We start from the raw sequence: 27,574 nt of genomic DNA, 5'->3' as shown, positions 1-27,574 counted from the left end.
GAAATAAGAGGTGATATGACCATCCAAACATGCATAGTAAGTGTCAATATAGTGATATATATAGCACATCATGACTGGTTCAAGACTGTGCATTGTTTGAGGGTCTTACTCAATCCATTCCATAGTTTGATTCCACATACTGAAATGCTATGGCTTTTTAACATAGTCCTAGCATATGTGTTTCAAATTTAGTTCTTCCCTTTTATTTTATTTCCATAACCATTCATGTGAACTTTTTACTGTAATTTCGTTCTGTTTTGTTATGTTATTTTAATTCTTCAGTGTACAGCACCATGTAAAGCAGATATTTAAAAAAACATTCTGAAAAAAAAAAAAGATGAAACTGGATCTACTCTTGTGTTGGGCATCCAGCCTCAGCAGCCCATTTATCTTTGAGACTACAAGGTGCCTTTTGGGTGGTCGCTTGGTGTTTGAGCCCTGGCTACCTTCCACTGACTCTTTCAATGCGGACATATCTGGATTGAATTGGTGCACCGCGCCGTCTCTCACCATGCGCTCCTTTTTGTTTCATGTGGTTTGTAACTGCGGCAAGACACATGTGGGTTATATTGCTCGGCTTATTATTTGACCTCCATCAAAATTTGTTATCAGAAATCAAATTTATTTAATCGCCACGTGAAACCCAAAAGGGAAATTTGTCTTGATGAGATGGTTACCGTACAGACTGTAACCTTGCACTTGAAGGCGATTCTAATTTAACATTTTCCACGGTCCACGGTCCGTCCACTGACTTTGGGATATACCCTGGATTGGTCATCAGTAAGTCACAGGGAATTTAAAGTCATAAGTCATAACTCATGACATACTTGTTTCTTAAACTTTGGTGCAGCTTCATGGCCATGTTCTAATCTACTGACATCTTCTTCACTTCAGAACTACTTCTAATCATTTAAATAATGTGTAACAGTAGCTCTGTCTTTGGCAAAATCCAAAAACAACCTATCAGTGATCTCATGACAAGCCTGTCAACTCATCGAAAATCGCAGGAGGTCATTACTCACAGTATGACTGATGGTGTCGTCTTTGACACAACAACTTAACACTCAAAAGAATAAATAATAAATACGAAATATACAATACAAGTAACAAAAGGCAGGTGACAAATATACAATACAAGTACCAATACGAGTTTAAAATAAGAGCCATAGATCGGTATTGACTGATATCAGTGAAAAAGGATGGTATCGACTTCAACCCTGCAAAACGTGCCTAAATACAAAACAATACTACAAAAGTATAACACACATGTTTTGCTGTGCAACTTTCTGTTGGGGAAGTGCGTGTGTGGGTTTCCAAGCATACCTTGCGGATTATAAATTGAATCAGAATCAGAATCGCCAACGAAATTTGAGTTGAACTCCACGGTGCATTTTGTAGAAGGAAAAATAATATTAAGGAAAAGGATAAAAATAAGACAAGGAATAACAATATAAATATAAAAGGTGCTGTTCAAAATAAGTGTAAATATGTATATAATACATAGTACAAAAACAATACCCTATACAATAACAACAATAGCCTATACAGTAACAGTAATTTGGTATAAAATAGTATTGTTTTGGGCGGCACGGTGTTCTAGTGGTTAGCGCGCAAACCTCACAGCTAGGAGACCAGGGTTCAATTCCACCCTCGGCCATCTCTGTGTGGAGTTTTCATGTTCTCCTCGTGCATGCGTGGGTTTTCTCCGGGTACTCCGGGTTTCCTCCCACATTCCAAAAACATGCTAGGTTAATTGGCGACTCCAAATTGTCCATAGGTATGAATGTGAGTGTGAATGGTTGTTTGTCTATAGGTGCCCTGTGATTGGCTGGCCACCAGTCCAGGGTGTACCCCGCTGGGATAGACTCCAGCACCCCCTGCGACCCTCGTGAGGAAAAAGCGGTAGAAAATGAATGAATCTATGAAAGAATCTAATCAGGTTCTAACTTTTTTTTTCCGAACGCCGCAGACATCACAGCACGCCGGAGCCCTCTCTGGTCAATTTAATAATAATAAACATGTAAAAAGATATGTTTTTGTACATCTTAATTGTATGAAGTCATAAGGCACCAAAAAAAAAAGACAAAAAACTCTGTCATCGCAGCTGTGCAGACAAATACGACTCTTATAAGAACTTCCTGTATACATGGCTAGTTATCACGTGAACAGATTCCGCCACCAGAGTGGACGTTCACCGCAGTGCCTACAGGGGTCGGTGTGAGTGAGTGGCACTTTGCGGATCCACTTTGCGAGCTCGGGTTAAGTGTCTGTTTTGATACCTGCATGGTCCGTGTGGTGCAGTTATATTTTGTGTTCCACGTGTTTGTCATTTTGGTTGCGCCATTTTCTTTCATAAGCACTTGTTGGTTGTGTTGATGTGTGAGTAAGGGTGTAAATATCAAGATGTCTCAGTGCAGATGAAGAACACCTCCCCCAGCAAGTTGAAGCTTGCCTCTGACGTCTATTTGTGCAACTAAAGCTTTACAAACGGATGGGGAATTAATTTTTTTTTTTATCAATAAACAACCTAATTATGCATCTTATAGGCACAAAATGATGCATTTAAAAAAACGGTAAATTGAGATTGTCATGCAAAAAAAGATCTTTGCGGAGATGTGATTTTATCTCATTCCTTTATCTATCTTAACAATATGCCACCATGCCTTCATAGTGACATATTGCCCAAGATGTCATGATGTTTTGAGAATGCAGCGCTCGGGGTGTGTGTGCACGTTCTATATGTCATTGCACAAACTTACATACATCAAATCTACCAACCTGTACAAGTCGAACCAGTTGAAAAGCGTGTCCTAAGAGAACAGCATACAAACAACATAGACGCCTGACATACAGTGGCCTTATTTGACAGAATGCTAACTATGTTTGCCTTACGCCCATGTCTGAGTTATGTGTGGCATTTACATGCGTTCAAATTTGCAAACGTTCTGCACTTCAACACGTACACTAATTTGTGACTGCTGAAATATTGTCTAGCATACAGTAAATAATCTACATGAATGCATTTTGATGTTTCTTTCTAAACTATTTTACTTAACTTCTTCTCTTAATTTCATTGAAAACAGTATCACCATTCCGTGTTCTGTGCAAAAAGCCCCATAAATCACTTTTCTGTAAACAGTAGTGACACACAGCTCGATGTGTACTTCGATATATATTTTGGAGACCACACTGAAATGTGAGCCGGACTGCATTTGAGGGACTCACGTGTGTTTTGGGTGTTGCCTCATTGCCCTGCATGTGTGTGTGTGTTTATTTGTGTGTCCCTCTCTGCTCGCAGAGCATGAACCTTGTTGTACACAGATGCCATCAGGGCAATTTGTTCATATTGTTACAAATTGTATGTATTTGTTGCACTTATATGTGGTAATGCTACCAGTAACAATAACACAGACTTGAAGCTCAATTGCAGCCAAAGCAGCTGCATGACGCCATGGCCGAACTAGCTGGCTGTTCCGAATTATTGAGCTGTAAGTCTCGGTGGTGTAAACACACGTTCTGCAGCACATGTTGTGAGGCAGAAAATACATGCCAATTAAATAATTTGCCTTATAGAACATACAGTGGGTTGCTATATTGTGCAAAAACCTGCAATACATTGGACATATTTCATTTTAAGTGCCTTCACCAAAAATTAAATAGGAATTAAAGGCACATTACACACAGAACGCAAGAATGCAAAAGAACCATATTATACCGAGGCCGTCATCTTTGTTTATACCATGAGGCTATTTTCAGTCTCTGCCATAATACGAGTTTATGCGTAAACGTTTCTATGAGTTTATATTATCTTTTACAATGCTTTATTATTGTTTACAGTTCTTGTGACTGATCATGTTCCCTTGTTGATAACATTCTTAAATAAACACTGTATGGAAATATACAACTGAAATTTAAGCAAAATTAACGCAAAATTACGCAGCGTCATACGTTACAAATTTATGCCAAAATGTTGCCATGTTGTACTTACATTTTCCAGTTAGCGTACCACTCGCCCTGTCACTCTTCTGTGATGTGTAGTTCACTGCTAAGTAACGCAGTTTTTGTTAATGCAAAACATGTTTTTATAGTTTTACATGCATACACAAATTGAATGAATATAAATGGTAAATGATAGAAATAACTTAATGTTACTATTACAATTGATACAGATTGCAAATATTTTGCAACAGTTTTCCCATAATGCATTACATTGGGGCACTGCAATGACTTCAGCCTCCCTCTGGGCTCTGGGTTCCTCTGGCTTCCTCTTGTGGACAGAGACAGAATTTTCTATGCAGATACAGATACAGATACAGATACAGATACAGATAGTGTTGTACTCACTCATCCAGAATTTGAACAAACATTTTGAAGCCAGCTGAAGCACCAGCAAAGATTACTCATTGCTTTTATTTGGGTGCTGAAAATGATCAGCACCTATATTAAAACCTATATTAATTGTAAAGGGATCACATATTGATTTTAATGGGTTTTTTTTCTGATGGCAAACCTTGGTCCCCTGTTAATCTTGCTAACCCAATCGCATCCCTTTCCTGTCTGAACTGTGTCGGTATTGTGGCCCTGAGTTTGATCAAAAATGACATAAAGGGTAGAACAAAGGGAAAGGATGCTTCATAGCGTAAGGGGCTGGGGACAAAGGGTCCGACTGGAAGTGCATGTTAGGGGTGACCGTGAGAGGGTTCCCCCAAGGACAGCGTTAGGCCCAGGTGCAGTCTATTAATGAAAATGGTGATTTTCAAAAACCACATCCCTATGTGAAGTCTCTGTCAACACTATGGCCCTCTTTGACCCTGGATTAGCTTCCTTGTCCAGGTTTAGGAGCTGACCCCCAGCATTCAACCCCTCTGCTACCTGAACTCTTAGAGATAGCTGTTTCCCCGGGGATAGATATCACAGTACCTTCCATTTTGTGGAATGAAGCCAGCTTGGACTTATCACAACAGCAAAGATGCCCATCTGGCAGGACAAACAGGAAGCTTGTCTTTAGGTTCTGACTCATCCATCCTGACATTTGAAAGAAAAGACTTAAAACTCACAATGTTTACGTCTTTGAGGATACAAACTCTTAGATCATACATGCTCAATGTGTCCTTGCACACTCTCAATTTAGCATTCCCCGCAAAGACTCAAGAATTTTAAATTTAAAAAACACTTAATTTGTGCAGAAGCAACGTTCAGGATGTCCCAATCTATCCCAGAGGAGTGATGTAAATGCTGGCACTTTTTAGTGAGCTGATTATTTTGGCTCGGTTCACTAAAAAGAGTCGCCTCTTTTAGCTCCCAAGTGGCTCCTCGAATTTTTTTGTCTCACTTCAGGGCCAAATTATGTGCATTGTCTAAAATATTTTACTAATGTAAAATAAATACCCAATATCAAATGTTTACAATTTACATTTATTTACCATTTATTTACTATTTACCTTTTTGTTATGGTGTGATTTGATGTGTTTTGAACTGCAGACCAGCTTGGTTCATCCATCCATTTTCTATGCAGCTAATCCTTATTAGGGTATGCTGGAGCCTATCCCAGCTGTCTGCAGACGCAAGGTGGGGTACACTTGATTGATTGCTAGCGCCATTCATAACTATGGACAATTTAGGGTCGCCAATTAACCTGACATGTATGTTTTTGGAATGTGGGAGGAAGCAGGAGTACCTGGAGAAACCCCATGAACAATTCATTTTCTACCGCTTTTTCCTCACGAGGGTCGCGGGGGTGCTGGAGCCTATCCCAGCTGTCTTTGGGTGACTGGTCAGCCAATCACAGGACACATATAGACAAACAACCATTCACACTCACATTCATACCTATGGACAATTTGGAGTCGCCAATTAACCTAGCATGTTTTTGGAAAACCCACGCATGCACGGGGAGAACATGCAAACAGAGATGGCTGAGGGTGGAATTGAACCCTGGTCTCCTAGCTGTGAGGTCTGCGCGCTAACCACTCGAACACCGTGCCGCCCGCTTGCCATTAATAGAAAAAAAAACAAAAAAAAGGCAAAATAAAAGCAAATTGGCTCCCAATTGTATCCCAACAACATGAGCCGGCAATGTTCTTGATGAATAAAATAATACCTAAAAACAATTCATTATAAATCTTAACTTTGTAACACACATAGAGAAGTGGGAATGATTGCTTAGTTTATGTGTGGAAAAACATAACGATTCCATTCCATAATTCCATACGGAAACCTTCGAGTGCATCTCAAAGTGTGCTCAGATTCCCAGTTGAAAGGCTTTGTTGACTCCCGGGCATTATCACTGTTTGTTTTAGATAGCTGCTTTGTTTTGAGACCATACATGTGTTAAAGAGCATGTCTTCCCTTAATTATACCACAGTTGGAGATGCAGCCGTCTTACCTCCGACTTATGTGTCTGCGTGTGTGGGGGGTAGAGCTCCCAAGTGTTGAAAGGGTATTTTCAAGCTAAGAATGCGGCTGTGGTTAGGCACACTCCTTGTCTGCGGTTTCCCTCTTATTCTCCATCTCTCCCACTCGCCCACACCTGCCTGTGCTATCTATCCTCATATCTTCATTGGCTTCCTCACACCTGTTGATAAAAGACATCCTCACCTGTCAGCAGCAGCCACCCAGCCATTTGTGGCCTGGAGAGGAAAACACATTCAGTGCTGCTCCTTCTGTCTGCAGTTGTTTCTTTCCATCAGTTACTCGTGCACACTGACGTGGAAACGCTTATTCCAACTGCCTTCATCATTTCCGGAGAATATTTACTACATAAAGGAAACAAGATTTTATGGAAGCATTTTCTCTCCCATTTATTTGCCAAATGCATGAAAGTAAAGGAAAATAATTGTTGATTTAAGTACTTAAGTCGCTTGGAAAACTTAACTTCAAGTACTTAACGCTGTGTTTTTTGAGACAAATACAGTGAACAAGGCTGACAATTTATTGTAAACAAAAGATGAATGTGACTTAAAAATAACTCACAATGATGGTGGTTGGATTACAACTAGTTGTGTTACTCCTAGCGATTAGCCAGATACTCGTTATAAATGAGTAGCTATTATTCATTCATTCATTCATTTTCTACCGCTTATCCTCACGAGGGTCGCAGGGGGTGCTGGAGCCTATCCCAGTTGTCTTTGGGCATGTACACCCTGGACTGGTGGCCAGCCAATCACAGGGCACATATAGACAAACAACCATTCACACTCACATTCATACCTATGGACAATTTGGAGTAGCCAATTAACCCAGCATGTTTTTGGAATGTGGGAGGAACCCGGAGTACCCGGAGAAAACCCACGCATGCACGGGGAGAACATGCAAACTCCAAACAGAGATGGCCGAGAGTGGTATTGAACCCTCGTCTCCTAGCTGTGAGGTCTGCGTGCGAACCACTCGACCGCCGTGCTGCCCTACTACTGCGAACAACACATTCTAATTTAGTGGGTATAAGAATTGATAAGAAATGAATCACAGGGCACATATAGACAAACAACCATTCACACTCACATTCATACCAATTTGGACAATTTGGAGTCAACAATTAACCTAGCATGTTTTTGGATTGTGGGAGGAAACCGCAGTACCCGGAGAAAACCCACACATGCACGGGGTGAACAAACTCCACACAGAGATGGCCGAGGATGGAATTGAACCCTGGTCTCTTAGCTGTGAGGTCTGCGCGTATCCATTATGGATGATGCATTTTTGCCCATTACGAATATGAAACGAGGACAGCTGTCAATTATATGTATCCATTAAGGGAAATCCTCATTGTGTTTGTATACTGTTCTGTAGTTGTTAGAAATAAAGTTTATGACAAAAAAACTGATTGGTTATGTATTCACCAATCACGCTTCATGCTCTGTGATTAGCTAAACACACACAGCGGCTGCTAGCAACCCAGCTCCTTGTAAGTACACTCTAAAATACAACACAAGCGATTTTGCTCCATGACTTATAACAAAATAAATAATTTAGGACACTTGTTTCTTGCGTTGGAAAGGCGTAATGATTCAGCAAATTTTGTTGGCTAGCCCAGCTACAAAGTGGCCCATGAAACAGTCCAGTATAAAATGCTGTTGACAGAATTAAAATACATTCTCTTGCTGGTAGGGAACTCCAACCAGCACTTGCGCTAATGGTGGCGTCTTTAGGAATTGTAAACAGATGTGGCTATCCTTTACATCCAAAGAAACACTTTTTATGAGCCATTGCTAGCAACGTAAACACAGAAGCAGAGCTTGAGGGAGCTATCCGTGCCGAGGGTGCACGTAGAAGTGTGTGTCTTATCCAGACAACAGTGTGTTAAAGACGTGCTTGTCACACGACTGAATGGAGGTGGCAGGGTGCTAACAGCTGGAGACAAGTTGTAAAGCAGCGAGGTTACAATTGGTGTTAACGGATGTCTTTCTAAAAGTGTGTCTCTCAATACACATTGAAAACACCCAGCCAGCCACTTCCCTGTCAGTTACTGTAACTTGTGTTTACCAGCAGCTCACAATTATGTTGATTTTGCTGTATATTCATTTTTTAAACAATTTGTCATCTGCCTTTGGTACACAACATTATTTTAACATGCAATCTAACATACCAAAATTATCACTCACTTAATTCAAAGTAATGTGTTCCATTGCACAAGGTGTCATTTTACTTTGAACACTGTAACACAGATGCAGAAGACAAGGTTGGATGAAAGCCATTGATTTACTGGAGCCTATCCCAGCTGACTTTGGGCGAGAGGCGGGGTACACCCTGGACTGGTCGCCAGCCAATCACAAGGCACATATAGACAAACAACCATTCACACTCACATTCATACCTATGGACAATTTGGAGTCGAAGAATTAACCTAGCATGTTTTTGGAATGTGGGAGGAAACCGGAATACCCACGCATGCACGGGAAAACATGCAAACTCACTCAAAGAGATGTCTGAAGTCAGCTGGGATAGGCTCCAGCATACCCTTTTACCCTAATGAAGACAGGTGGTATAGAAATTGGATTATTATTATTATATTATTTTATTATCATTATTATCACTTTCTGGCTGCACGAGTGGTTAGCAGCTAGCAGCTAGGAGACCAGGGTTCAATTCCACCCTCGGCCATCTCTGTGTGGAGTTTGCATGCTCTCCCTATGGGTTTTCTCCGGGTACTCCGGTTTCCTCCCACATTCCAAAAAATGCTAGGTTAATTAGCGACTCCAAATTGTCCATAGGTATGAAGGTGAGTGTGAATGGTTGTTTGTCTATATGTGCCCCGTGATTGGCTAGCGACCAGTCCAGTGTGTACCCCGCCTCTTGCCCGAGGACAGCTGGGATAGGCTCCAGCATACCCCCGTACGACCCTCGTGAGGAAAAAGCAGTAGAAAATGAATGAATGAATTATCACTTTCTATTGTTCTTTAGCTTATATTTATGGGCCAGCCCATACCCCAAATAATTTGCATGATAAAATAAGTAAAACGTTCTCGGAAAATAAGGTAAATGAGGTATTCCACAAAAACTGCTGCTGAGGTCCAACTTTACTGGCTATGTAATGCATTGCGCCAATGTTGCCCAAGTGTTGCCACCAGTGCTGTGCTGCTCTGGCAGGACCGGAAAGGATTTTTTTTCAAGTTAAAATACGAAAAACTATTAAAACAGTAGGGCGCCAGGAAAGCAGAGCAAAATATGGTGTTTTATGGTGAAAGCGGGAGAATTGAGAGGTACCTTTCCTGGATTTCTTGTAGTGTAAGACGAGCGTTTGTACGAACGTCACTGTTCATATTTGTGCATAGTTCTTGTACAAACTTTACCAAACACTTAAATTATTAGCTTTTGTTACTAAACATAACTTTTCAATACAAGAAGCAAGAAGTCACTAGCAGGGTAGGTTGGTATAGTTGACACCCTGCAGCCTCTGGGAGTTGACAAATGGTAAAAGAGGCCAGAAGATAAATGTAGCACAATTATTCCAGGTAACAAATGTTCCTCATGATTTATGCACAGCTCAAGTTGCTTTATTTTTGCCCGGGTAGGATTTTTGCAGGACAGTGGAGGTACGAGTAGCGTGAACCCTGAGGCTGTTCTGTGTTGATGCACAGACAGCGAGCAGGAGACTTTGACTAATGTGCTATGTGAGACCACCGCCATTGACGTTTACCTCATTGCTCCTTGCCCGAGCAGTGTCTCAACAATGTCGAAGCTCGTCATCATCCTTTGAGGTTTGTGTTTCTTTTCTTCATACCTCGTTGAGATATGGGCAATGCCAGGAGCTCCAACACTGACTTTTCCTACAGGCCCACCCATCGGTGCCCTGCGGCAGTGGGGGAGAAGGTGAGTGGGAAAACGGAGAGGGGAGAAGGTCAGACCTCCAGCTTCAGGCAATGTAAAAAAAAGTTACTTTTTTGTGTTTTCACTTGTCTGCTTGATAAACTACCATACTTGTTACATGGCTGACAAAGACAAATGACGCTGAGAATTATTAAAAATACTACAGACTTTGGTGAGATAGCATGACATATAGAAATATCTGCTCACTGTTTTATAACTACTTTGATAATATTTTCTTTTTCTCTTATTACGCAAGTAAGATGGTATCATTTAGCACAGTGGATGTATTAAAGTGGTAGATACTCATCACATCTGTTCACATTGCATGTCAACTTCCTAAATATTTATATGTTATACATACGTATAATGTATATATATACATTTTTATATCAAAAGGAGGGAGGCATTGAATTCATAATCCTGGAAAAAAGTTCTGCAGAGGATTCTAAATAAAATAGCAGGATTGATTATTCATTTGTGACCATTAAGGAAATTGTATGCTATTGTGATAAATCACTGGGGAAACATAAACAAACCACATTTGTGATTTTTACACTTAAGGAAAACAACCTTTTAGCCCTGCTTGATGTATGTGTTAGTTACAATGGGCAAAAACACTGTTGCAATCTGCATACAAGATATATTCCAATGTAGTTGTGTTGGGCCTCATTTCCTTTGTATTGCATTTGCTTATGAGTAAGAAGTTGTTGGTATGTGTATATTTAAAGTGCTCAGGACATCAAAATACATGTTTATCTTGTTATTTTTGCAAAATAACATAAGCCACGTTGACATGAGGAGTTTTTCTCTTTCCGAACCACAGAACGACGTAAAACGAGGACCACCTGTTTCTTCTTTGCTATCCTTTGTTCTGTCTGTCTTCACTGTGATGTGATCTTATCAACCAGCCACAGTTCAAACAGGGACATCATCTCCTTGCACATTCCCTCACAGTACAGCCCTCTTTCATTCTCTAAACTTAGTTCACTTAGACACCGTTAGCACATTTACCTACTGATGATGCAGCATCAGGAGCAAATGGGGGGTTCAGTATCTTGCCCAAGGATCCATGATCACAGGAAGACGGAGAATCTTAAGGTTTGGAGACCACCACTCTATCACCTGAACCATGCTGTCTCCATTAGTTAAGGTTTCTACAGTAGTTATGTTTTTTTCCACTGCAACACAATCGATACTTTAGCCATGTCTCAAAAATAAACATTTTTGTGGGCGTATCAGTTACATGTACTGTAATTTCTGGTTTATAAGCCACTACTTTATTCTTAAAAATTGAACCCTGCAGTTTATACAGCAGTGTGGCTAATTTAGGGCCATGTTCTAATTTTGTGACATCGCTACTTCAGCACTACTACTACTAAAATACATAAATACTGTGCCACTTGCAAACCAGTGAAGAAACACACTGCTTTCCTTGGCAGGAATCAGAAATCTCAGGAGGCCATTTTTCAATTTAACACTGTGACTCACAAAGGCTAAAATCAGCACACAGCAACTTAACACTCAAAATGTAGCTAAGAATAATACAAGAAAGTATCGATACAAATTGAAACAGTAGCCATTGCCGCCGGGCATTGCTTTTTATATTAAACTTGTATTGGTGCTTGACTTGTATGTTTCTTAGCTACATTTGAGTGTTAAGTTACTGGGTGATGATTTTAGCTTTCTAGCTAAGATGACACTGTGAGTCAGTTATATTGTGTAATGACCTCCTGAGAGTTCTGATGTATTGTTAAGCTTGTTTTCTCATAGCTCATGATTGACTCCTGCCAATAAAGAGCTGCCTTGTCCTCACTGACTTTGTGCCACAGTTTTTATGATGGGGCTTATATTCCTGTATGACTTATTTACAGTATGTACAATCTGTTTGTGTTGACATGTTTATGATGGTTTATGCCCCACCCAGATACTAATACAGATTATTTAGATGGGTGGACAAATACAGATACAGATAGTAATGTACTCGATCATCCCTAGTTACAGTCTTTACTTACAGGCTTTTAGATGGTATTCCATTTTTTTCAAGCCCTGAACTGCATAACATTTCTTGCCTGAGGGAAACTGTCTCACTTCCTGTTCAAATAAATAACTGCGCATGAAGTTAAGACAAAACAACAATTATCCAGGAGTGACATAAAGGAGAGTGAGCTAAAGCAGCTCACACAGCAAAGTATTTGTTTTTACATGTTCTTTTCTTCTGCTTTTATGGCACACTTGGCAGGTTCGGTCACGGACAAATGCATACACTGCAGATATGACCTGTAAACCTCTCTGTGCAGTGGTGTTGTGTTAAACAGCGTCGAACACTTTGATGGGTGCAAGCTTTTTAATGGACTGCTATTATCTCACAAGACAACAGTTCACGTTGCGTCGTGTTGACACTACAGTCTGAGCTGAGGACTATGTCTGTGTGGGTGATTGAAAGTTCTGTCTCACTAAGTACTCCAGGTACAAATGCAGGCATGTTTTCTCCACAAACACAAGACTGTGTATAAACTAACTCTTAAGCTCAGCTGACAGAACAATTTGATTTTTTAAGACAACCTGCATTAAAGCCTCTCCACCCCGTTTTAAGTAATAAGAGATTATAGGTAATCTCACAGTAACGACAGGTTGGCAGTTTGAGCACAGCAACTCAACTTCAGAACCTCTGACCTCCACCAACATAACAAGGTCAGGGTGAAGGTGTGCTTTTGTGAGTGAGCTGTATTTATTTTACATTTATACGTGTGTTTGGGCTTGTCCATAGTCAATGACAAAAAATGGTATTATTAATGGATTTGTTCTTGTTTTGCGATCAAGAAACCTTCATTGTCATCAAATAGAGTAACTAGAGTATGAGGATGATAAAAACAAGAATCCATTGGCCAAGACACTCCATTTTTATCATTGAAGTGCTTCTCTTCTCTGAAGTGCACTATGAATATTGTCATTCATCATATTCTCTGGACATTGAATCAGTTGTACCTGAATCAATAGCAATAATTTAATCTCAAAGACTTAATAGGACAGCTCTAGTCTGAGGTGATTTGCAGAATTGCAGAGGATTTACTCTATTGGGGTGTACCTCTTAGGCAGAAACAATACCTGTACTAGCTTAGGCTATTCAGTGAAGAAAAACTAAATGATCAAACTTAGAGCTTCTATGTCTGTGGTTGACTGACGGATAGTTGGGCAGAGCTTCAGTCTCTGTATTAAGATGTGTAGCGATGCATGCTTTTTGCAAAGCTTTCTAATGTTAAGTGGTGGGTCTTTGTGGAAGGAGGTTTTTCATTCATGACGTCATGAAAAGTTTTAGTGCCATTTTGCTCAAAAGTGTAGCAATTAATGAGGGAGATGGTAGATTTTTTTTTTTTAGATTTTGTGGTCATTTGTATAACAGGGGACCTTCAAAAATATGTTTTTTCATCAATGGCTGCAGACTAGAAAAATCTATTTTGTTTTGTACACAACCCATGTTGATATTAAAATAAGTTACATATATTTACAGAAAAAACAACCTGCATCTCTAGGTGGAAAAGTGTATGATTAGTAGAAACTTTGTCCCAGCAATTACAATTTTTTTTGCTTATTTTTCATTTTTACTCATGTTTTTTCCATAATATTTCAACTTCATTCTCATGTTATTACAACTTTTGCAACCTTATTTTCTTAAGCTTAAGCATTTTGATCAAGCCATAATGCCTGCAAGACTTATATTTATATACTATAGACTCATATTTGCTTTGTCAAGAGTGCAAAATTGAAAAACCGTGACAGCGAATTAGCCACAATTCCAACGGAAAACCGAGTTACAACCATATTCTTTACTACTTCTTTACTACTGAGATAATGCACCTGGAATTGTGTCCCACCTCTACGGGAAAAGCTTCAGTTTTGTTTGGAGAGTGCAATGCAGCTGCAGGGGAACGTGTGCTACAAAGTAAGAACATTAAGCTGAATGTCATGTCTAAGAGGTACGAGAGCCTGAAATAACAATGAGAGTGTACAAAGCTTTTACTGGAGCAAAATTCTTTCTTCAAGTGTGGGTTGGTTGAGTCATGCATCACAATTTGTGTGACTCATTGTACTTGCGTAAAATAAATTACATTGGTATTGGTGCTGCTGTACACTGACTACTTTACATTTATCAAAGTGTCATTTCCTTGGTAATTACCATGACAATATATAATACATACTTGCAGAAATTTGAGGGGTGTACTGAATTTTTGTGGCATGGCTCAGGTGGTAGAATGGTTGTCTCCTAACCTGAAGGTTGCTGATTCGATTCTCCTCAGCGTTTACCAACTGCGTCATCTGTTGGTAAATGGAGTAACAGTGTCAACGCTCTTTGAGAAACCTGAAGTCTATAACTTACTTACTTTAAGTGAGGTACTGTATATATTCATTCATTAATTCATTCATTTTCTACCGCTTATCCTCATGAGGGTCGCGGGGGTGCTGGAGCCTATCCCAGCTGTCTTCAGGCGAGAGGCGGGGGTGCTGTATATATTTCAAACCAAACCCATTTTGGACAATTGTTCAATTAATTGTAACTTAATGGGCGGCACGGTGGCACGGCGGTCGAGTGGTTAACACACAGACCTCACTGCTCAAAGACTAGGGTTCAATTCCACCCTCGGCCATCTCTGTGTGGAGTTTGCATGTTCTCCCCGTGCATGCGTAGGTTTTCTCCGGGTACTCCGGTTTCCTTCCACATTCCAAAAACATGCTAGGTTAATTGGCGACTCCAAATTGTCCATAGGTATGAATGTGAGTGTGAATGGTTGTCTATATGTGCCCTGTGATTGGCTGGCAACCAGTCCAGGGTGTACCCTGCCTCTCACCCGAAGACACCTGGTATAGGCTCCAGCACTCCCTCGTGAGGAAAAAGCGGTAGAAAATGTATGTATGATTGGTACTGATATTGGTATAGGTATCGATATCGGCCGATTTCACAAATGGATTATTGGTATCGGCAGCATAAAATCCTGATTGGAACATCCCTTGAAAAAACTACAAATGACTTCACAAAAATAGATAAGAACATAAAGTGCTGACAAATTGACAAATATTAATATTTTTTAAATTTTTAGTTTAATTTTCCATCATGATAATTTAGTGAGGATAAGCGGCATAGAAAATATATGGATGGATCACGATAGGTCCCTGCCTCAACTGCCTCCTCTAACTGCATGCAGTGCACAGAACATTGACTATAGTTAACCTTTAGTTAACTTAACTTTAACTTTTGAGACAATAAAGTTAATCTTTTAACTATTAAGTTAAACTATTGTCATGGTTTCCATATACGCGTTGAGCCTATCAGGGTCATTCCAGGCCAAAATCAACACAAGGTCATACTCTGTATGCTTGTTTATGTATCTTATGCCTATATGTAAGTTTTCAATTCTTCGGGAAATAAGAGTGTGCATCCTCATAAAGGGATTGGTTCAATTTGATGTAAAATTACACCAGTGCTTCTCAAATAGCTGCAGTAGAAAGCAGTAGCAATGATGCTGACATCAGGATTTGGCATGTCCCAGCACGTTAAGCCGGAGTTTACTACTTAAGCAATATGGGTCAGAACAACCCACTATTCTGCACAGAGACAAGTTTTTTTTCTTTCTTATGTTGGCCAGAGAGGAACTGTTCCACCATGGAACAATGCCAGGTGGGAGTCTGTGCCATAAGAATGAGGCCATGGGCGTCGGGTCTCTTGTCTAACCTTCTTGGTCTGGGCCCGAGGCTCCCTCACATCTGTGTGCTGTCTGACCCAGCGGCAGGCAGCTGCTCCCTCTCATTATACCCCCTAATGGATGGATCCGTTTCCCTCTGACCTCATCCTTCCTCCGTCCTTACACCCTCCCTCATTTTTATTCCACCAATGAGACACATAGCTGACACAACATTTGAAATAAGTTACTTAATTACATATGTATAAATGACCATAAATGGTAATAATTTATGAAAGATGTTTTGCATTATGATAAAATATGTGATGATATATGCCATTAAACATCATCATACATTATATCCACTCTTGCATACTGAATATTGCATTCATTCCATCCAGAGCATTTCACAGTGCAATGCATTGTCTCTACAATGCAAAGCTGTCACCTTTGTCTCGCACGAGGCATTTAAATGGCAAATAAAAGGAGGAGCAGAAAAACTAGGCTCTTCAGATCTCCCCACCTGTGTCTGCTACTGAGTAAACAGGAGCTGTTGTCACGAGCTGAAGACAGCTTGTGGTTTGCTCTTTGGAATTGAATTTCAGGTTCTTGCTCTTTTGATTTCGCCGCAGAGGGTGTGTGTGAGCCATCAGCGCTGCAGCCGATCCTGAGGAATTATTAACGATGGGAGATTCGACATTTAAGGAAAAAATATTAAATAAAAACAGGCATTGACTACAAAATCAGGACAATATAGAATTATTACAGATGACCTATATTGGCTTTCTTATAGCCAATAAAACAATATAACGATATTGTCCAGCATTTCATTTCCGATACTGATCAATATTGGCGGCAGATATAATTTTGCGTAATGAATGAACATACGCTTCTTTTACTGCAATGCCACTAGATGCATTTGACAAATAAAACACTTTGAGTGCAAAATAAGCAACACATGCAATACAAGTTATACTAAAAAGTGTCATATTTATTTTAAACACTCTGCCTCAACAACATACTAATAAATCAGTATCAACAATCAACTAAAATAACATGTTCTTCTACTATCAACAAGCTTGTAACTAGAAAGCTGCATATTTCTATGTGGCACAAACATCCGTATGAGAACACATTCAAGTTTAAAGTATAAAACTCAGGACTAATACCATCAGTGTAAATATACGTCACAACACAGGAAACGTATCCATGTAGAAGCACTAAAAGAATATGCCTTTCCCCTCCTTTGCATAATCATATTTTTCATTGTAAATTAAATATTTACAATCCAAAAGCAAAATTTGGAAATAATTTCACACCAGTAACTTACTGTAAAGTGTTATTTATGTGCTGATAACAATATGAACCAATTATTTTCATGCGGTATCGGCCGACTGAATGTTATTGGACATGTTTTTTTCCATGTTCATGTTTCCGGTAATTTACCACTTCCACACATGATGGGAGGAGAACTGTTATTCATTGTATCATGATGGACTTCATGACCTCATGCATGCAATGTTAAGGTAATGTAATGTAATGTGTCAATATGTTGTGTCATGACTGCCACCTAGTGACCAGAATACAATATAGGCCATAGACTATAGCTATATACTTTTAGCAAGACCATATAGAAAAATGTCCATTGTGTTAACGTCAATTCCAGATGGACAGAAGCAAAATATAAAGTACAAAATGTGGGTTTGATGATTTAAGAGATACAGTAGTTTGTGGGATTCTTGTACATGCACCAGCAGAAGCAGCAGCATATAAAAAAAAAACCAAAATAATAAGACAGGAGCAAAACATTTGGTTGCCAAGCAACAGACTTCAAGCAATGCCAGTACTGAGTTATGAGGAATGGGGGTGCATTACTTCACTTCCCAGATCCGGTGTTTGGGCTGAGGGTGGGGGGGCAAAGACAGTCTCCCCACCTGTCCTGATTTGTCAGGGGGGCATTGAACAATGACACTGACTGCAACAGACTGTAGGCCTCATGAGACCCCAATACTGGCATATCAGGAGGGGCCGTCAGACTTGGCAAAGGTTTAGAGGTCTCCTGATACTTTTGTGGTCTATGCTAGTCATTTTCACAGCATGTAAAGTAAATATGAGCTCTTTATATTTTATTGCTACATGAAAAAAAAGAGGTTTGGTGCATGCATGTGTGTGAGACGGCATTCCTGTGTGTGCGTGGGTGTGTGTGTGTGTGTGTGTGTGTGTGCACATGTGTGCTCAAATGACCCACAGAGCAACATCTGTCAGTCAGCTGATTCTAGCCAATTTGTCAAAACCATTCAGTCGCCAGGAGACCAGCAGACAACACACTGTAAGGCGACGACAACGCTGTTGATTTTGACGGTTCATCCCCTCCGACATTTTTTTTTCTTACATGCAGCCCTTGACAAGTATTTTTTTTTTCAATATACTTTAGTCATTTTAAAATTTTTGATTATGGATGAGTCGGTGTGACTGTTTCTAATCAACAGAAATACATAAGACTTAGATGAATTGCATTATAACAGAGGCTTCAAACCTCCGGACTGCGGGCCATTTGCACTCCGCTAAGTCACATTTTCATTATTCAGTCATTCTCTGTCTCTTTCTGGGGGATATATCACTACTAAACTAAATATTTATTTTTGTTATGCTTCTACTTTATAGCTTATAGCGTTGATCTACATCATCATGAGTTAGTTATACTGTTTGTCGACACCTAGCAAATCCTTACACATTGCATTAAAACAGTCTCACTTTTTTTGTAGCAATGCTCCTTGCATTCTGGTTATCGCTTATCCTCATTGGGTCACGGGTAAGATGGAGCCTACCCCAGCTGAATGCAGCAAACTTTACACTGAAGTGTAAGTGTATACACTGATATTATGCAGACCTAAAGGTCTGAGGACCCAGGTAAAAGATACATGTTATTGCCTCTCTGTTAAACAAATAATTGTAGTTTTAATGTACTGCTCTTTCCAAAATACAGCATATCTAATGATATCCAATAACATTGGCCACCGATAATTATCAGCCCAATATCGGAATAAAAATCTGATATAGGTTGTTAATATTCCACCTACCATTCTTACTCATAGTGTCTTAAAGAAAGTGCTGAAACCAAGATGCTAGAAACAAATAATACAAAATAACAAACAACTACGTGAGCTTTAAACATATAAGTTATTCTGCATTTACAACAACAGTACAGCAAACCACTCTGAGAAACAGGAAGAGATCCCGCCTTGAGCGATGAGCGTATTACGACAACGTTCCCTGTTTTTATTAAGCGTTTTTCTACAATGAAATTTAAGGGGGAGTTTCTTCCTGCAGACAGCACGCAAAGCCCGAGGAAGAAAATTGGGATGCAAATGATTTTTTTGCGTGCAAGCATCCAGCTTATAAGGGTAAGGCAGAGGGCGACGTCCTCCTACGGCTGTTCTTCGCACCTCCTTGTGCGGCTTCTCCGTGGACGTATGGTGGGATAGCATGAATGCCCAGAATTAGTAGGATTCCAATCAATACCATTTGACATTTGATAAAAATACCACATTGCAAGGGCGCTGCTCATGTATCTACTATATTCAGTGATACTCACAGGACCGGAAAACCCGGAAATGGAAACAGTTAGGTATCTATAGTACAAACAATTGGACTAGGGAATGGAATAGATCTGGACAACAACAGGGGACAAGTAAGACCTTTTTTTGTTTGTTTTTGTTTCCAAAAAAAACCCTGCTTTTATTTTTTTTATTGTATGGAAGAATACTGTAAATAGTGAATAGTGCATGTTGAATACAGGAAGTGAACAAATGTAAGATGTGCTTTTTTCTACTTTTCAGATATGTGGAAAGGTGAATTGCAACATGAAATATTCATTCATTCATTTCTACCGCTTAGCCTCACGAGGGCCAGCCAATCACAGGGCACATATAGACAAACAACCATTCACACTCACATTCATACCTATGGACAATTTGAAGTCGCCAATTAACCTAGCATGTTTTTGAATGTGGGAGGAAACCCACGCATGCACGGGGAGAACATGCAAACTCCACACAGAGACTCCACAGAGGTGGAATTGAACTCGGGTCTCCTAGCTGTGAGGCCTGCGCACTAGCCAGTCAGCCGTGCAGCCTGCAATATGAAACATTTCAGTGAAAACTGTATGCATGTTTGAAATAAATCAAACCATAACAAAAAACAATCTTCTTTGTTTACGCAACTTCAAGGAATTTGAGCTTCTGAGGGAACCAACCTAATCCCTGCATTGTACTTCCTTCTTCATCCGGCCCTCCAAATAAGAGGTTGAGCTATGGAATCAGAATGTCCTCACTGGTGCTGATAACAGTGAACCTGCATACCAGATGTAAATATGGCCGCTTGGTATTTTCCCTCATCCTCAGGAGTGGAATGTGGGAAGTAACAAGTGCCTCTTGCTTCCTTTAAATGTCCAAATGACTAGTATTAGTTAACAACACTGAGGATGTTGGTATGTAGTAAATAATGACATGACAGAGGTTTGTAATTCACTTGTCCGCTGCTGTTTGGGAACACTTTTAAATGCCTTTGCTTTTTATAGGTACAATTTTTGACACACACTGGTAACTTTATTAGTGACTCATGCACAAGCTGACATTTGTAGAAGTTTTGGTTTCAATTGCACTGTGTCTAATATTTGTAATATTTCTAATATCTAATATTCTATATTCCACCCTCGGCCATCTCTGTGTGGAGTTTGCATGTTCTCCCCGTGCATGCGTGGGTTTTCTCCGGGTACTCCGGTTTCCTCCCACATTCCAAAAACATGCTAGGTTAATTAGCGACTCCAAATTGTCCATAGGTATGAATGTGAGTGTGAATGGTTGTTTGTCTATATGTGCCCTGTGATTGGCTGGCAACCAGTCCAGGGTGTACCCCGCCTCTCGCCCGAAGACAGCTGGGATAGGCTCCAGCACCCCCGCGACCCTCGTGAGGAAAAGCGGTAGAAAATGAATGAATGAATGAATGAATATTCTATATTTCATGTGACTGAATCCTGTATTAAAACACATTTATTGTTGAACAGAATGAATAAGAATAAGATTAATTTTTGTTCAATAATAAATTCTTGAAGTCATGGAACTGCCTGAAGAATTTACTTTGGTCTTCCGAAATAAACCTAGTACAAATTATTGTTACATATTTAGCCGTCTTAAACATTACCATTACTTTGCATATTTTTCAACCATCTATCCTTTTTTTACACCACTAATCCTAATTAGGGGGTATGCTGGAGCCTATCCCAGCTGTACAGCATATTTTCCATATTACTATATCATCACTATATTGCTATAACAACTAATGGCGGCTTAGACTTTGGCATAGTGAGATTATCATATAGTCAGGGATTAAAGCCATGGTCACACCTGAGCTCGATCTTATCCCATCTGACTTTGGGTGATTGGCAGGGCTTTTCTCTGTGTTTAATGACATCCAAAGGTGATGTTGACTGACTTCTAATTCCAAACCGGTTCTCTCACAAATATAAGAGAAACAACTCCTTCTATTTTTTATATATATTGCTGGAATTGCTAAGTGTTATTTGCTACAAACACACTAGTTAATCCTTTTTCAGTGAGTCAACTCTTAGGTGATTTCTTGATATCTAATATGACGTCAGTTTTCTTTCATATCTCAAGCATATTTTCTCCCGAATTTGTGATTGAACTGTATCGAATGCAGTGCACCTTCATATCAGATAGTACACTCGCGATGCATGGTGCATATGATACTTTAGGACTGATACTTCAGATATCAATATATTTGCAGTCTCCATATGTTAATGAGCCCATACAGTATAGTATGTTAGATATGATTACCAAAGGTAAGGTCAGGTTGTTTTTCCAGATCACATACTTTGTCTTGAAAATGCCGTATGCAACTTTTCAGTGCATACGAAAGCTTTATAGATGAGACCACTGGGCAGTTTTCTTGACTATTTATTTCAGGATCCAGGATATAGATATTCAGGATATAGATAATAGTCGGTACTTAAGCTGTTTTACCATCACTGAAGATGTCTTGCCATTACTACAGGAAAGACAATAAAACACTCTCTCTTTTAGAGAAACATAAGATTCCTCTATGATTTCCCATCCTGCTACCCAGAATATTCCAATTATTCCAATTGTTTGTTTGTTTTTTTTCCCGATTACGGAGTCTCCACAGCGGATCTTTTTGATCCGCATACTGATTTTTGGCTTGAGCACTCCATATTATATATACCGACGATGCTTACTCGTGCAGATTCAAACCTGAGGTGTCCGCTCCAAAGTCCAGAACCCTAACCTCTACACCAGGGGTGCTCATTAAGTCGATCGCGATCTACCGGTCGATCGCGGAGGTGGTACTGGTCGATCGCGGCGTGACATTAAAAAAATATCATCCTCGCATCAATGCCGTCACTTGATTGATATACAGGGCAGCCATTCAGATGACAACTGAATGTTGCCGTTCGGGCGACCAATCAAATCAAACAACGTCTCTAAGTGCAGCAGAACTTACGATGTCAGCCTATCATCCTTTCCCGTTACTTGATTGACATACAGGACAACCAGTCAGATGACAACTGAATTTTGACCTTTAGGTCACCGCTCATGCGTAAACAGTGATGCAAAGTGCTAAGCTAGTCGGCGAATTGCGTCAGATTTTAAGCCCTCGCTAAAGTTTATGGTCACTAAAATGAGTAAAGGAGCTGGACCAAGTAAAAAGGCAAAAACATATCACTTCCATACGGAATGGGAGGTGGACTTTTTTTTCACAATGTCTTTTTCGAAGTGCGTTTGCCTCATATGCCATTCTACCATCGCAGTACCAAAGAAGGGAAATGTGGAGTAATGTGGAGGTAATTACAAAAAATGTTAATTGTTAATTATGTGTGTTTTGCAATATTGGCTCATTTGGTTATGTAAGGTACATCAACATACATTGTACGTACAAATAATCCTCAATACATTTGAAAATAAATAGATGTTTTGCATTTTTGTAGTGGGTAGATCATTTTGACTCGGTCATTTTAAAAGTAGCTCGCATGCTGAAAAAGTGTGAGCACCCCTGCTCTACACCATGGTGGGCTCTTTGTGAATTTCCAATTGCAGCCCCTAATAGTAGCCGTGCACTTCCTTGTAGCAGCATTTAAATCCTTGCATCCAATCCAACATCCAATTCATGTTTTTCTAATGTTCCTGTTATTTTCCACACACACGTGCATTATTAAACCATTTTTGGGATGTCCATGGTGTCGCCGAACGCATCTCAAGTGCTTGTAATTAGAATGAATGAGGATGAAGGAAATAGTGACGAGTCGGTTGGAGATACATACATACAGTATACGGTGGTTGACTTGTACTGTTATGTGTGTACAGGTCAGAATGAAGTAAACTGACCCGTCTGACCTGCTTGCTCTAGTGCACATGTGTTAATTACACAAAAAACTTGTTATTTTTGACAGCCCTAATATTTAGTTTAAACACAGGCTACTGCATGCAATGGTACAGGTTGTAACATTAGCAATGGTATCATGGTTTGAGCTGTTACACATTTTGTAATCAACTGGTTCTAAAAATGTTTGAAGTCCATTTGTACACATATAGAATATATATCAAATCAACAGAAATCAATGTTACTGAGTTATCTGGGAATATAACAAATGTGCGGGGAGAAGGCAGTCATCTTATTGCTGTCTAAAACCGTTCTTCTTCATCTTTCAGCATGTGCCTGTCTAGATGATGGCAGCATCATACGGTAGATAAAGCGTAACAGTCATCAGATAAGAAAAGCCTCAGGCACACAGTCCAGTTTATACACAATGCAGACATTTCCACCAAAACTTGAGAAGTCTTGCATGAATGATGACATCAGAGCAACAATATTTTGCTAAATTCTGTGGCAGGGCGAGGCACAAGTTCCTTGTTTTCTGGAAGTATTGGTGAAGTCACTGCAGACGTGAAACATGGTGTTTCCATGTAGACAAAAAAAAAAAAAACTCAGCCACAAAACAACACCCTCAGCCCGACCATTTGTTCTCATCTGCTTGACAGAAGTGTTACATTTCAGTTCCCTTCTCAGGTTCTTCCCAGTAATTTATCTTAAAAGACGAGCTGTCAGAAGCCTTGATTTCCTCTATGAAGATAACTTTGTCAGCCGGCAAAGACAACAGACTCATCTTCAATTTGTTTGGCACCTTGCCAAGATAAAATACTGTATCTTTCACACAACAGACAAAGAGACTGGAATCCATTTTTGCTGCAAATACCAGTTATGTCACAATAAAAACAAGTCAAAAGACCAAATCTCCCCGAATTTCGCCGAATCTTTAATTTTATCAATTTACCATTTTGACCAATATAGGCTTCCGACTATGTGGATCCAGTTTTGCAAAGGTTGTTATCTGTGGGGTTGGGCAAAATTTTGGCATCATCTCATACCAAGTAAATACATTGCCATATCCGGGGGCGGACTGGCCATCGGGGGCAGAGGCGGGGCAAGGGTCCTTGGGGGCCGAAATCATTCATTCATTCATTCATTCATTTTCTACCGCTTTTTCCTCACGAAGGTCGCGGGGGGTGCTGGAGCCTATCCCAGCTGTATTCGGGCGAGAGGCGGGGTACACACTGGACTGGTCGCCAGCCAATCACAGGGGGCCGAAAGCAAGAAATTCAATTCCATGCACACCGAAAAAAAGAAAATTGCACACAATTTCTGGGACGCCAGGGGGATGCCGGTGGGGTCCCCCAAGGGGGTTTGCTACATTGTTGTTTCATAATTGCACCGTAAATGCCCATTGTTGTCATTTCTGTGCAGTACATTTATTAGCACTTAGCTAGGGGGACGTATGCCCGGTTCATAGTTGGTTCATAATTAGGAATCACTTTCGGCGTGTGACCAATCACAGTGGAGTGGGTTGAATAAATTAAAATAGACCGTTTTGGCAAGAAGCACAAATAAAAGAAAATACAACTGGAATAGATGCAGATTCTGCAAAATCAAAAAAAATTTCCGTGCGGGTTATTGTGTGTAGCTGCTCTATAGGAGACCACAACTCAATACAAAGGGTCGAAAAATGAGCAATAGGTCCCCTTTAAGAAAATGTTGACTTCCATTGCACAAAATCTTTGAAATTGCCAAGGAAAGCATAAACTGCTAATGGTAATGTTAATGTTAATGGTAATGGTTTTATTTCATTTAAACATGCATCAGATTACAATTGAATGCATCACATAATCAGTTCACAGTTCCACATGTCCAAAAGGAGGAGGAAGAAGCAAAGCTTATTAAATCCTACCCCTCCATCTGGTACTTTTACAATCAGTAACCTTTACATTTGTTCACTTCCTGCTTTCCTAATATAAGTTTTTTTTTTTTTTACTTTATTTTACTTTTATTTAATTTTTTGTCACGTACCGGAGTACGAGGTGATATGACCATACAATGACATAATGGGTACCATAGTAAGTGTCAATATAGTGATATATATAGCACATCATGACTGGTTCAAGACTCTTCATCCTTGTATTTAGCAAACATCAACTGCTTGTATTGTTTCTTGAATTGGCTCATCGTTGTGCATTGTTTGAGGGTCAATATTTACTTTTGTAAATATATCACACATGCTTGTCACTTTCTGGACGTATTGCATTCACATTTACAAGTAATTTTTTTTTTTTTGGTTATGTCAAGGACCATGTAAGAGATCAGATTTGACCAAAAAAATCCAAATTGTTCATCATACAGTGTAAAGGTAGCCTTACATAGAGGTGGCAGTATGTAGTATGTAGCGCTTTCATGTTAAGGACACTTTAAGTGTGACACTTTTAAGTAGTAAGTTTCTCAAGAATCCAATCACAGTGGAACAATACAAGGAGCACAGCGAGAGTGAGACATCAACCTCACAATGGTCAGTACTTGCCAGAATGCACCGAGCTTTACTTTCAAGAATTCGACAAACTTCATCTGCCAACAGTAACAAAGACCCACACGACACCATCCAAGTACCCGTTCACTCCAGTACCAACACACATTAGGTCACACAGAGAGAGCTCTTGTCAATTTCAATGACTCCATGAGCAGCCGCTGCGTTTTTTTTGACTACACTTTCAAGCTCTAAGCAGTTTTGACACAAATGGAGTACCTCCTATGCACTTTGCCAGAGGGTTTGGGTTCAGAGCTGTGCTCATGGGGAGGAAAAACTGCTGTGTGCTGTGTTTGGCAGCTTGCAGCCTGCAGAGACAAGAGTAGAGATTTTCTGCCTGGCTGAGAGGGAACGACTGCAGCATGTGGGTGACTGGATGCGAGACACATGTTAATCACCGCAGCTCATCACCAGTCACCCACATCCGTCTGGCGGACTTTTATCTGTTTATTGGTTAGTTAAAATTTGCCATTGTAGACTAGTGTGGAAGGTTGAAACAACCATAAATTAAAATAGCCACATATGCATAAATCACAGGGCACATATAGACAAACAACTATTCACACTCACATTCATACCTATGGACAATTTGGAGTCGCCAATTAACCTAGCATGTTTTTGGAATGTGGGAGGAAACCGGAGTACCGGGAGAAAACCCACGCATGCACGGGGAGAACATGCAAACTCCACACAGAGATGGCCGAGGGTGGAATTGAACCCTGGTCTCCTAGCTGTGAGGTCTGCGCGCTAACCACTCGACCACCGTGTCGCCTATGCATAAATCAGTGGAACATAATTAAGCAAGAATAATCCTCGTGTATATAAAACATCTATACACCCAGTGTTTGTGAAATAAAAAAACCTGACAAAAATGATTTCTTGCATATTTCATGTGCTCTATAACATGCACAACTTCATTGCAAACAAGATCTCAAGATCACATTCAAATTTAAGTCGAATTTTAATTTCAACTGTTATAACTGATATCTGTACATAATTCTTACTGTCAGGCTGCAAAGTATTGAGCAATAATTGTTCTGTTGTGCTTTACAAATAAACGCCACACCCTAATAAAACTACTATTGTTGTTAACTAGCACACGTCAGACGTGTCTGTATGTTGGAGACCTGATCCAGTGTTCACATCAGTCAGCACAAATCTTGAAAACTGTTCATATTCAGAGTTTTTTTTCTCCTCTCCTTACTTCTGGTTACAGCAGGGACACATCAAGAGAGGAAGTATGAATGATTACTTGTATGTTATGTAACAGCGCATCCCTACTTCTCATGTATGTAACAACAAAGAAACATATGACATAAAAGCTTGCAGTTTCTGTGTTAACTTTTGCCCAAATAATCTAATAATATAAGTTTTGTGCAGGGGCACAGACACATTGCATAACAAACGTTGAGTTAAAAGAAACTCAGTTGTGTATTATTGCCATCTACTGGTCAAATTCAACTTCAGCTGCAGTGTGTGATGTTGACATACAATATACTTTTTTTTTTTAAGAAAATGTTTGCTCATTATAGAAATACATTACAGATCAAGTATAATAATAACAATACTTCTACATAATATTAATAATTATTGTTAATTTATTTATTCATAATTTATAACAATATTGCTAATTATAATATATATAATT

Source organism: Doryrhamphus excisus, chromosome 4, assembly GCF_030265055.1.
Source record: "Doryrhamphus excisus isolate RoL2022-K1 chromosome 4, RoL_Dexc_1.0, whole genome shotgun sequence".
NCBI classification, from domain to species: domain Eukaryota; kingdom Metazoa; phylum Chordata; class Actinopteri; order Syngnathiformes; family Syngnathidae; genus Doryrhamphus; species Doryrhamphus excisus.
Note: the sequence above shows the minus strand (reverse complement) of the source record.